General features: G+C 47.8%; 1 protein-coding gene and 1 long non-coding RNA gene across 2 annotated transcripts in view; one reads left to right on the forward strand and one right to left on the reverse strand.

Annotated features, from left to right (window-relative positions):
• LOC120988611 (probable N-acetyltransferase 16) overlaps positions 1-13,874 on the reverse strand; it is an 84,499-nt gene that overhangs the window by 56,004 nt on the left and 14,621 nt on the right. The window lies entirely within an intron of this gene.
• On the forward strand, positions 835-11,783 carry LOC120986520. Its single transcript, XR_005775692.1, has 3 exons — positions 835-968; positions 7,512-7,516; positions 11,741-11,783. It is a non-coding gene; the product is annotated as an uncharacterized LOC120986520 (long non-coding RNA).

A 13,874-nucleotide genomic window follows, 5' to 3' on the forward strand; every position in this document is an offset into this window, starting at 1 on the left:
AGATCAACTCTCTTACCTTCCGATCCTGTGAACGCGCGCGCCTGTGTGCGCGCGTTCACAGGAAATCTCGCGTCTCGCGAGAGGACGCGCCGGCGCGTCCACCCAGAAGAGCAGGGCCGCCGCAAAGACGCAATCCTGCGTACGGCGGTCCTGAGGAGGTTAAATCCTGGCAGAAACGTATCAGAAATAGAGGCTAAAATAAATTTATATATTTTTAATTTTCTTTAGTAATTGTAAAAAATGTATGGCACAAAATAAATGTGTAATTACTAACAAGAATAAAAATAAAAATATATATATACCAAATTTAGTTAAACATTTTCTTCTGAATACAAACACCTCATGTATGGTTGTAAACTGTTTGGGCACACAGCAGGGGTCAGAAGGGAATGAGCTCCATATGATTTTTGGAGGGTACATATTTTTTTTTTTTTATTGTTTTTGGGCACCATTTCACATTTGATGAGAGGCTGAGGTCCCCCCCCCCCCCCCAAAAAAAAGGCTATTTTGACACTTGAAACCAATTTTTTGCTCCACTGTTTCAATACAGTACAATATATGCTGAACTGTTTTATGCCTCATTCACACATCAGTGTTTGGTCAGTGATTTTGAGCGAAAATCAGGAGAGGAGGCTCCACAGAGATAAGGTATAAGATAAATATCTGTTGTAACAGCCAGGCCCCTGCTGCTGATCAGAATACTTCTGCTTTAAATATGGAGCTTGCAGGATAAAAATGTCTGCTTGGTAGCTCTGTAACTATGGCAGGGTTAGCTTCTGCACTTATCTGATAGCTTCTTCTTTGTGGGGACAGACTAGCTGAGAAGGAATTGGCTTATCCTAGGTCTCTGGATTTATCTCACAGATGGATTCTCAGGGGATGCATTCTTCCTGGAACTTTGGAGGTAGTCTGTAGTTTTCTGCTGTTCTCATCCAGCAGAGCTGAAGGTGCTCAGACTGGGTATATGTGTCACGACCGCTATCCCAGCAGCAGTCGTGTCGCACCAGACGGAGGGGAAGGGGGACCCTTATCTACGTTGGGAAATAGAATGGCCACCCCTGACTAACCCTAAGCTGGCACCTGTCTGCCCTGATACCCTAGACGGGGTGTGAACCCGTGCGGCGAGCAGGATGCCTAAACCCTCAGTCGCCCTAACACTGGACTGGGGAAAGGCCGATGGGAGCGCTAGTCACCATCACTCACGTCTAGGAAAACAAAAGGGGAAGACAGCAACAAACAAACAACAGCAGAGATAGACTTATCCAGTCACGAGCAGAGAAGGCGATTCCAAACACGACAGTCCACGCCGGACAGGAGCTCCACAGCAACACCATCAAACGATCTCCTTCCAAGGTCAGAGTAGCACTGGAAGTAAGGACTATATCTGGCAATGATTGCAAGTGAAACTGAAACTAATATAGTAGCTGGGGAGTGGCAGACAGGACTCACCTGAGAAGGATGCCTACAAACTCCCAGTCAGGACAAAAAGGTTCACAAGGCAAAACCCAGATGACATACCCTGAACCACGGAGCAAACTCACAAGCTATCGCGAGTAGCAAGTCGCTGCGACCTTCTCCTCCCAGACCTGTCTGGATCAGTCACAGTCGTGACAGTACCCCCCTTTCTACGAGGGGCCCCTGGACCCTCAAGACCAGGCCTCTCCGGATGGGAGCTATGAAAAGCCCGAATGAGTCTGTCCGCTTTTATCTCTGATGCTGGAACCCACATTCTCTCTTCGGAACCATAACCTTTCCAGTGCACCAGGTACTGAAGAGAGCGGCGAACATATCGTGAATCAACAATCTTTTCTACCTGAAACTCAAGACTGCCATCAACAACCACCGGTGGAGGCGGTAGTGGCAATGGTTCAGGAGGTTCTACTGTACATATCTCTTAAGCAGAGATCTGTGGAAGACATTATGGATCCTTAGAGTCTGAGGTAGCTCCAGACGAAAAGCCACCGGGTTAATGATCTTAATTACCCTATAAGGACCAATAAATCTCGGACCCAATTTCCACGAGGGAACCTTCAACTTGATATTTCTGGTAGACAACCACACCAAGTCATTCACCCCAAGGTCCGGACCTTCAGAGCGCTTCCTATCAGCCGCACGTTTGTATCTACCACCAATTCTCTTCAAACTTTCTTGCGCACTCTGCCACACTGAAGAAAGTGAAGACGCAAATCGTTCCTCCTCGGGAATCCCAGACGGCCCCCCCTCACTAAACGTACAAAACTGAGGATGGAAACCATACGCACCAAAAAATGGTGACTTATCGGTGGATTCTTGACGACGATTATTAATGGCAAACTCAGCTAACGGTAAATAAGATGACCATTCCTCTTGATTTTCGGAAACAAAGCATCTCAAATATGTCTCTAGGTTTTGTTTGAAGAATATGTCTCTAGGTTTTGATGAAGAAAACGACAGATGAACCCCTAAACGAGAACAAAAAGCTTTCCAAAATTTAGAAACGAATTGGGTACCACGATCCGAAACAATATCGGAAGGGACCCCGTGAAGCTTCACGATGTGGTCAATAAAAACCTGAGCCATTGTGTTAACATTAGGCAATGCGGCAAGAGCAATAAAGTGCACCATTTTACTGAATCTGTCGACAACTACCAGAATAACAGTCTTCCCCGCTGATACTGGTAGATCCGTAATGAAATCCATTGACAGGTGCGTCCAAGGCCTGTTGGGGATGGCCAGAGGTAAAAGACGCCCTGCCGGACGAGTATGATCTACCTTAGAACGAGCACAGGTAGCACATGCAGACACAAAATTCAACACCTCCTGGCGCCATTTAGGCCACCAGAACTGACGAGACACTAACTCAGAGGTTGCCCTACTACCTGGGTGTCCTGCCAGTGTGGAGTTATGGTGTTCTTTTAGTATCTCCAGTCGTAAATTTTCTGGCACAAACAGTTTACCCGAGGGGCAGGAGGCCGGGGAGTCCCCCTGAGCTTCCAACACCCTCCCCTCCAAACCTGAGTGTAATGCAGAGACCACCACCCCCTTTTGCAAAATGGGCTCTGGTACCTCAACATCACCCCCTCCAGGAAAACTTCGAGACAATGCATCCGCCTTAGTATTTTTTGCCCCCCGGGCGATAGGTTATTACAAAATTAAACCTAGTAAAAAATAACGACCACCGAGCCTGTCTAGGGGTGAGACGTTTAGCAGACTCCAGATATAATAAGTTTTTGTGATCAGTAATCACCGTGACGGGATGAACCGCCCCCTCCAAAAAATGACGCCACTCCTCAAAAGCCAACTTAATAGCCAAAAGTTCCCTGTTGCCAATATCATAGTTCCTTTCTGCAGTAGACAATTTCTTCGAAAAGAAAGCACACGGACGCCATTCACCAGGGGACGGGCCCTGAGATAGTACCGCTCCCACCCCCACCTCTGATGCGTCAACCTCTACAATAAAAGGAAGCGAGACATCTGGCTGTACGAGAATAGGGGCCGAGGTGAATCTCTCCTTCAGAGACGCAAAGGCAGTTTTGGCTGCATGTGACCATTTGGAAAAATCGGATCCCTTTCGGGTCATGTCCGTCAGTGGTTTGACCACCAAGGAATAGTTCTTTATAAACTTTCTATAAAAATTGGCAAACCCCAGGAAGCGTTGCAATGCCTTCATGTTCTCAGGCAGATCCCAGTCTATAATCGCCCAGACTTTCTCTGGATCCATGCGGAAACCTGAATCTGACAACACATACCCCAGAAATGGCAGTTCTTTTACGGCGAACACACATTTTTCTAACTTAGCAAACAATTTGTTGGCCCTTAATATCTGCAGCACTTGTCTCACATGGATCTTATGTGTATCCAGATCCGGGGAATAGACCAGGATGTTATCAAGATATATCACAACAAATCTCCCGATAAGGTGACTAAAAATATTGTTGACAAAATGTTGGAATACCGCAGGCGCATTAGTAAGACCAAATGGCATGACCAGATTTTCATAATGCCCTTCCGGAGTATTAAAAGCCGTCTTCCACTCATCCCCCTCTTTGATGCGAACCAGGTTATAGGCTCCTCTGAGATCCATTTTGGAGAACCATTTAGCACCAGCAACCTAATTAAAGAGGTCGGGAATGAGAGGAAGAGGATAGGGATCTCGGATAGTTATCCGGTTTAATTCCCGGAAATCCAGGCAAGGACGTAGGCCCCCATCTTTCTTTTTAATGAAAAAGAACCCTGCAGCCACAGGTGAAGAAGAGGGTCTGATGTGTCCCTTAGCCAAACTCTCCGAAATATAATCTTTCATAGCCTTCCTCTCCGGGCCGGAAAGATTGTATAACCGGGTTTTAGGTAGTTTTGCCCCAGGTAATAGATTAATCGGGCAATCATATGGACGATGAGGTGGTAACCCCTGACAACCCTTCTCAGAGAACACATCCATAAAATCTGACAGAAAGGCAGGTAAAGATGTTACAGAGAGTGTAGAGCACCTACTACTCAAGCAGTTGTCCTTACAATGTTCACTCCACTCCACAATCTCCCCGGCCTGCCAATCCACCACTGGATTGTGAGTCACCAGCCAGGGATGCCCTAATACTATAGGAGCCGGAAGACCGTCCAGGACATAAGAGATATGCTCTTTATGGAGGTCCCCTACCTGCAGATGGATATTATGGATGATCTGAGTTAACTCTCTCTGAGTAAGAGGGAAGGAGTCGATGGCAAAAACAGGAATAGTTCTGCATACCTGTTCCGGAGTAAAACCCAGAGCCTGAGCAAACCGTGAATCCACCAAGTTGACCCCCGCCCCACTGTCCAAAAAGACGGAACAGATCTCAGTTTTATTGCCCGCCTCAACGGTAGCAGACAACAAAAACTGAGACATGCGTATGGAGGAAACGAATACGCCCAGACTGTTCTCCTCCGCACAATCTGGGGACTCTAGTTTTCCGGCGGCTCCTTTGTTTGTGGTCTCTTGGGTTCTGAGGGACAAACCTTTACAAAATGACCCCTCCCCCCACAACGAAAACAAACCTCTGACCTACGGCGGAATTTAGGAGGATTCACCCGTCTAGTGGCGCCCCCTATTTGCATTGGTTTGACTGGACCATAACAGACCGATCCCTGCCCTATAGAGGCCTCCGTAAAATTGAATAGTCTCTTCCTGAGTCGTCTGTCGATTCTTATGGACAGACACATAGCAGCCTCAAGAGACCCAGGGACCTCGTATACCGCCAGCGCGTCTTTTAATTTTTCAGACAACCCGTGTCATGCCCCACTCTGACGATGTGCGGAGGTCGGCCAGGATTGCAGCACGAGTTTAGTGTTTGTTTTGGAGTCGTGCTGGATCCGCCCCTCATCAGGTGCACTGGGTGGAGTCATTAGTTTAAATAGCTCCTCTGCCCAGTGCCCTGAGCGGATTATATTCATTATTGTGATCTTGGAAGCTAGGAAGGAAGGTTGGCTGTCTGCTCCAGCTCAGGAAGATAAGTGTTGTTTCTAGTTGGTTGTTTTGTGTCATCTTTCCCATCCAGGTTCTGTGCGAGCAGGCTGCTCCTATTTCCCACTTCACCATCTCAGGAAATTCAGGGTTTTGTCAGCCCAGGCACGGGGACATCTCAGATCTACCTTCAAGATCTGTAGATGGGCTGAGCAGTGCAGAGAAAGAGGTCAGGGATTAGCTAGGAGGTGACCCTTCCCTGTCTCTCGCCCAGAGCCTGGTTGGTTCGTTATCTGTCATACTGAGTGCACGCCCGCCGTGACATTATAATCCGCCATACTGTGACTGCCATCACTCAGCGCTTTTGTGATGGCGTCAATTGATGCACTGGTTGACCGCATGCAGGGTTTATCCCTAGAGGTTGCGGATCTGCGTGGTACGGTCACACAGTGTCAGAGGTTTCTGGCATCAGATACTGGTCAAATTGGTGGGGAGCCTAAAGTCGCTCTTCCCGACAGATTTACAGGGAGTACGGATGATTTTTTCCGCTTTAAAGAGTCATGCAAATTGTACTTTCGACTGCGTCCATTTTCGTCAGGTAATGAGGATCAGAGGGTTGGTATCATCATGTCTCTGCTTAAAGGGGACGCTCAATCCTGGGCTTTTTCTCTGCCGCCCGGTTCTCTGGCTCTCCGGTCAGTGGAGGAATTTTTCCAAGCCCTGGGATTGATTTACGATGACCCAGATCGGGTCTCGATGGCAGAATCGAAATTGCGTAACTTACTGCAGGGTGAACATACTGCAGAGGGTTACTGTACAGAGTTTAGGAGGTGGGCTACTGAGTCGGGGTGGAACGACCCCGCGTTACGTAGTCAGTTTTGTCAGGGGTTATCTGAAAGGTTGAAGGATGCCCTGGCTTTTCATGAGTATCCGGATACTTTAGAGAATGCAATGTCTTTGGCTATACGGTTGGATAGACGTATCCGAGAGAGGGGTAAGGGTCCCTCCGTGCAGGGGATCCCTCCTGCGTGTGGTTTTGTTTCTTCTTCTGCCCAGGGTGATATTGCTTATAACTCTGGAGTAGCGGAGGAACCCATGCAATTGGGTCAGATTTCTTGCCATTCTGATAGTAGAGACTTTAGGAAATTGCACAAACTATGTTACTTTTGTGGAAAGAGGGGTCATTTTATTTTTTCTTGTCCTCATGTTAAATCACAGGTGGAAGAGAAAAGGAAAAAAGAAAAAAAAAACTCCCTCACACTTGGTAGTATGAATGGTGTGGTGGAGCAGACAGGTATGCAAGCTCCCTGCAGTTCACGTTTTCTCCTTTCAGCTATGGTGGCGCTAGAGTCAAAAAATGTGTTTGTTGATGTATTCCTTGATTGTGGTGTTGGGGTAAACCTAATTGACTTTCTTTTTCTTCAAGGCCTGGGACTAAGTACTTGCACGTTAGAGAACGAGATTCGTGTTTTTGCAATTGATTTTTCCCCTCTTTCTCAAAGGAGTCTCACTCACATTGTTCATGGTATTCATTTAAGGGTGGGTGATTCACATGCTGAAATTATTTCTTGTTTTGTCATGAAGGATTTGCCAGCTCCTATAGTTTTGGGGTTGCCATGGTTGATTAGACATAACCCAATTATAGACTGGCAAGCGAAACAAATCATTGGTTGGAGCGAGTTTTGTTCGGACAATTGTCTTGTCACATCTATTTCTGAAGTGTCCATTACGGCTTTACCTCCGTATCTCTCGGATTTTGCGGATGTTTTTTCGGAGGGTGGGGCTCAGGAATTGCCCCCTCATCGGGACTATGATTGTCCAGTTAATCTCATTCCTGGCGCCAAGTTGCCAAAGTCTCGGCTTTACAACCTCTCTCAACCCGAAAGACAGGTCATGCGAAAGTATGTCGCCGAGAGTTTGGCAAAGGGTCATATTAGACCATCTAAGTCTCCAGTGGCAGTAGGTTTGTTCTTTGTGAAGAAAAAAGATGGATCACTGAGACCGTGTTTGGATTTCCGGGAGTTGAACCGTATTACAGTCCGGGATCCATATCCCCTGCCCTTGATCTCTGATCTTTTTGATCAGATTGTTGGAGCCAAGGTGTTCTCCAAGTTGGATTTGAGAGGAGCCTACAATCTGATCAGGATCAAGGAGGGGGATGAGTGGAAAACGGCCTTCAATACGCACGAGGGTCATTTTGAAAACCTGGTGATGCCTTTTGGGTTGACGAACGCGCCAGCAGTATTTCAGCGATTCGTCAATGACATTTTTCATCACTTGGTGGGGAGGTTCATAGTAGTTTACCTGGATGACATTTTAATTTATTCTCCTGATCTGAAGACCCATCAGGATCATGTGAGACAGGTTTTGACGATCCTTCGGGAGAATAAGTTGTATGCCAAATTGGAGAAATGTTTGTTTGCGGTGCAAGAGCTTCTGTTCTTGGGATACATGCTTTCTGATTCCGGTTTTCGTATGGACCCAGAAAAGGTCCGGGCGGTTCTGGAGTGGGACCGACCAGAGAATCAGAAAGCTTTGATGCGGTTTACAAATTATTATAGGAAATTTATTTTGAATTATTCTACCCTAGTAAAACCTCTTACTGATATGACCAAGAAGGGCGCCGATGTCTCTGTCTGGTCGGATGAGGCGTTGCAGGCCTTTTCGGCTGTTAAGGAGCGTTTTGCGTCCGCTCCCATTCTGGTGCAGCCGGATGTGTCTCAACCATTCGTAGTGGAGGTTGATGCATCAGAGGTGGGGGTTGGGGCGGTGCTGTCACAGGGTTCATCTCCTGGCAAGTGGGTCCAATGTGCCTTCTTCTCCAAGAAGCTCTCGGTTGCCGAGAGGAATTATGATGTTGGAGATAGAGAGTTGTTGGCTATCAAGTTGGCCTTTGAGGAATGGCGCCACTGGTTGGAGGGGGCGTCTCACCCCGTTACGGTGTATACTGACCATAAGAATTTGGCTTACCTGCAATCTGCCAAGTGTCTGAACCCTAGGCAGGCCAGATGGTCACTTTTTTTTACCAGGTTCAATTTCGTGATTACCTTTCGCCCAGGGGTCAAGAACGTCAAGGCAGATGCCTTGTCTCGCAGCTTCCCTGGGGGAGGTGATTCAGAAGATCCAGCGCCGATTTTGGCGGATGGAGTGGTGGTCTTCGCTCTGTACCCTGAATTGGAGATGGAGGTGTTGGGAGCTCAGGAGGGGGCTCCTGGTTCGTGTCCCCCAGGGAGGTTGTTTGTTCCTGAGGGCCTACGATACAAGGTGTTTAAGGAACATCACGATACTGTTCTCGCTAGACATCCTGATGGTAAGTCCACCTGTGATCTGGTGTCCCGGAGGTTCTGGTGGCCAGGTTTGCGTAAGAGTATTGAGAATTACGTGGCAGCTTGTGAAACCTGCGCTCGGTCTAAGGTTGCTCATACTCGACCTCCTGGTTCACTTCTTCCATTGTCTATTCCATCTCGTCCTTGGACACATTTGTCCATGGACTTTATTACGGACCTACCGAGTTCCTCCGGGAGAACAGTGATATTGGTGGTAGTCGATCGTTTCAGTAAAATGGCTCACTTTATACCACTAACAAGTCTGCCTAACGCAAAGACTCTTTTTCAGATTTTTGTGGATAATATTGTTAAATTGCACAGTATTCCTTCGGATATTGTCTCTGATAGGGGCACGCAGTTTGTCTCCAGGTTTTGGAGGGCGTTCTGCTCTCGACTTAGCATTCAACTTTCTTTCTCGTCGGCTTTTCATCCACAGTCGAATGGTCAGACGGAGCGTACCAATCAAAACCTGGAGACCTACTTGAGGTGCTTTGTGGCTGAGAATCAGGAGGACTGGTCCTCGTTCTTGCCCTTAGCAGAATTTGCATTGAATAACCGTAGGCAGGAGTCCACGGGTAAGTCGCCATTTTTTGGCGCATACGGTTTCCATCCTCAGTTTGGTACCTTTTCTGGGTCTGGTTCCTCCGGGATGCCAGAGGAGGAGAGATTCTCTTCTGCCTTATCCTCTATCTGGCGGGGGATTCAAGGGAATTTGGAGAGGATGGGTGAGAGGTATAAACGAATGGCTGACAGGAGACGTGTGACTGGTCCGGACCTGTGTGTGGGTGATTTGGTGTGGTTGTCCACTAGGAATATCAAGTTGAGAATGCCATCTTGGAAACTGGGTCCAAGATTTGTTGGTCCATATAAGATTTCTGCTGTGATCAATCCTGTGGCATTTCAACTTGAACTGCCGCAGACTTGGAGGATCCACGATGTCTTCCACAAGTCTTTACTAAAAAAATATGTTAAACCGGTGGTACCATCGCCATGCCTCCTCCTCCTGTTCTGGTCGAGGGAAACTTGGAGTTCGAGATCTCCAGGATTCTCGACTCGAGAGTTCTGCGGGGTTCCCTCCAGTACCTGGTTCACTGGAGGGGATACGGTCCTGAGGAGAGGATGTGGGTTCCGGCGTCAGATGTCAACGCCAGCCGTCTGGTGAGGGCCTTTCATAGGTCCCATCCGGATAAGGTTGGTCCAGGGTGTCCGGAGGTACTGTCATGCCCCACTCTGACGATGTGCGGAGGTCGGCCAGGATTGCAGCACGAGTTTAGTGTTTGTTTTGGAGTCGTGCTGGATCCGCCCCTCATCAGGTGCACTGGGTGGAGTCATTAGTTTAAATAGCTCCTCTGCCCAGTGCCCTGAGCGGATTATATTCATTATTGTGATCTTGGAAGCTAGGAAGGAAGGTTGGCTGTCTGCTCCAGCTCAGGAAGATAAGTGTTGTTTCTAGTTGGTTGTTTTGTGTCATCTTTCCCATCCAGGTTCTGTGCGAGCAGGCTGCTCCTATTTCCCACTTCACCATCTCAGGAAATTCAGGGTTTTGTCAGCCCAGGCACGGGGACATCTCAGATCTACCTTCAAGATCTGTAGATGGGCTGAGCAGTGCAGAGAAAGAGGTCAGGGATTAGCTAGGAGGTGACCCTTCCCTGTCTCTCGCCCAGAGCCTGGTTGGTTCGTTATCTGTCATACTGAGCGCACGCCCGCCGTGACACCCTGGCAGAACTGACTCCTAAGGGCCGAGTCGTTCCATAACGTATCAGTAGCCCACCTACGGAATTCGGAACAATATAGTTCAGCAGACCGGTTCTCTTGCCGAAGTCTACGTAGCTTAGACTCAGCCAGTGAGACCCTGTCCGGGTCATCATATACGAGACCCAGGGCTTCAAAAAACTCCTCCACTGATCGTAAGGCCGGAGAGTCTGATGGTAGGGCGAAAGCCCAAGCCTGCGGATCTCCTTGCAGGAGAGAAATTACAATGCCCACCCGTTGTTCCTCACCGCCGGAGGATCTAGGGCGTAACCTGAAGAACAATTTGCAAGCTTCTCTGAAGGTTACAAATTGGTCTCTCCCTCCTGAGAACCTATCAGGTAAAGCCACTTTTGGCTCAGGAGTACCTTGGTTTCCCGTAGCAACGGTGGAACCAAAGGATTGCTGCTGCAGCACTGTTGCTTTTAATCCTGCCACTTCAAGGGATAACCCCGTAATTGTTTCGCCAAAACCGAAACCGGATCCATAGTGGAACAGACAAAATACAAAGCAAAACAGCAAGCAAAAAAGAAAAGAAAAAAATGAAATGTCACTTTTTTTTTTTTTTTTTTTTTAAAAAGGCCAGATATACTGTCACGACCGCTATCCCAGCAGCAGTCGTGTCGTACCAGACAGAGGGGAAGGGGGACCCATATCTACGGATGGGAAATAGAATGGCCACCCCTGACTAACCCTAAGCTGGCACCTGTCTGCCCTGATACCCTAGACGGGGTGTGAACCCGTGCGGCGAGCAGGATGCCTAAACCCTCAGTCGCCCTAACACTGGACTGGGGAAAGGCCGATGGGAGCGCTAGTCACCATCACTCACGTCTAGGAAAACAACAGGGGAAGACAGCAACAAACAAACAACAGCAGAGATAGACTTATCCAGTCACGAGCAGAGAAGGCGATCCCAAACACGACAGTCCACGCCGGACAAGAGCTCCACAGCAACACCATCAAACGATCTCCTTCCAAGGTCAGAGTAGCACTGGAAGTAAGGACTATATCTGGCAATGACTGCAAGTGAAACTGAAACTAATATAGTAGCTGGGAGTGGCAGACAGGACTCACCTGAGAAGGATGCCTACAAACTCCCAGTCAGGACAAAAAGGTTCACAAGGCAAAACCCAGATGACATACCCTGAACCAAGGAGCAAACTCACAAGCTATCGTGAGTAGCAAGTCGCTGCGACCTTCTCCTCCCAGACCTGTCTGGATCAGTCACAGTCATGACAATATGACTAAGTCTCAGCCGAGACTAGGTCCTTGCTGTCTTCCCTATGCAGGGGAACTCCTGGACGCTATCACACACCCTACCCCTAGCAGGTGGGAGGCTACACTGACTCTAACTTCCTTCTCTACCTATGCTGCAGGATGTGGGAACTGCCCACTCTCTCACAGAGGGGGAGCTAAGCTGGAATAATCCATTCCAGCTTAGATTCACTAAACTGTACTTGCCAATGAGTTGCTGCCACCTACTGGTAACCAGGCAAACTACAGGAACAATTACATTTAACATGGATTTATATGCACATTTGTGGAAGACATAATGTAAATTATATCAGATGACATTATAAAGGCTCTTAGGAGATAGTAATGGGGAAGAGGCGTGTAGTAACACAACTCTGGGGTGTTACACACACAAGATGGTGGATAATAGAGACAGGTGGTGTGGTCAGAAGATGTGGATGGCATTGTGTGTTTATACCCTTAGTGCACACACTTGGACGAGCACAGAATCTTCTTGCAACAGGTTTTTGTATGTAGTGTGAATGTGCGCTATTAGCCAATACCCTCTGGATCGTGTCCTTTAATCTATCTTTAAGGAATATAATGGCATGTGATCCAATTTGCAAGGAACCATCCTGCCAACCATGGCACAACCACACATATAGAAAGAGCCGATTAGAGATATTTGTGATGATTATTATACTGGGGTCGGCCTTAAATTTCAAAAGCAGCTTCATGCTTAAAATAAAAAGCTATTCAGCAGGTTCTTAAAAGATACAACTAAACTATGAAACATCCTCCTAACTTTTCCCCTGTTTAATTGGAACATGCTGACATATCATATCCCAAAAGTAACAGATGTAGGGCATCAACCTAAACGCCAGTTCACTCTTTACAGAAGACTTTTTCAATATTGTTTCATAAACCCTTTCGCTACCAACTCCCTACATGTATGATGGAGTGATGTGGAATGAAGTTTAAACATGGCGCCTGCTTGCGTGTCCCATAGCCAGCTTTTCTCTGCTGTTTCAAACAGCAGAGGCCCGCGGCTAATGACCGCGACTGTCAATAATGCCAATCGGGGTCATTACAGCCTTTAGATGCCGTGATCATGGCTATGTCACACCGGTGACAGGTTTGAGAAGATCTGAAAGATTATCTGCTCATTAGTGATCTGACAGCATCTTTTGGTTTCACTTTGTCTGTGTGTTGCTTGTATGTCCACACCTCCTGTTCAGGTGTGGATCATGTGACCTTTACCTTCCCCTATTTAGTTTGACTCCACCCATCACTCCTTGCTCTGGATAGCTTCATTTGGTGTTGGAAGAGCTGGAGTGTGGTTCTAGTTGAAGTCCTGATCATCCATCATCCTTAGAAGTTAAGTGTTCCGCTTGTTGTGTTTTGTATTCCCCCCCCCCCCCTCTGTTGTTTACTAGGCCTCAGTGAGACGCTGCTTCCTTCACCTGGGAAGGAGCGGGTTGTCTCTGCCCTGTCATAAGTCTAGGGCATCTGAGGGCCACCAGGGTTTTCTAGGTTCCTGTGTATGGGCATCTCTACCATCGAGAGGTGCCCATACGGATAGGAGTTAGGGCCAGGAGCAGGGTTTCATAGGTGGTGACCCTTTTCCTTCCCTAGCGGTGAGGCTTAGTGTCTTTTCCCTTCCGTCTTGTTATCTTTTGGTGTTCTCCCCTACAACATCCGTGACATTATCCAGAGCCAATACCGCAATTTTTTTGTTCTGATCTGTGCAGCTATGGATGCTATGACTGCACTGGTCGAACAGATGCAGAATCTGACTTTGGAGGTAGCAGACCTCCGTGCGATGGTTTTGCAAATTCAGAGCCCACAGGCTGCTGGTTCGGGTGGTGGGTTCCAGGCCTGCCCTGAACCGAAGGTGGCTCTCCCAGACAGGTTTTCCAGGGGTGGTGACAATTTCATCTGGTTCAGGGAGTCATGTAAATTATACTTTAGCCTTCGTCCATACTCTTCTGGTGATGAGTGTCAACGTGTGGGTATGATTATTTCATTACTTAAAGAGGACGCACAATCTTGGGCTTTTTCTCTGCCGACCGGATCACCGTCCCTCCGGTCGGTGGATGAATTCTTTAGAGCCTTGGGTCTAATCTATGATGACCCAGATCGGATCTCTC

The sequence above is a fragment of the Bufo bufo genome, chromosome 1 (assembly GCF_905171765.1).
Source record: "Bufo bufo chromosome 1, aBufBuf1.1, whole genome shotgun sequence".
Classification (NCBI taxonomy): Eukaryota; Metazoa; Chordata; class Amphibia; order Anura; family Bufonidae; genus Bufo; species Bufo bufo.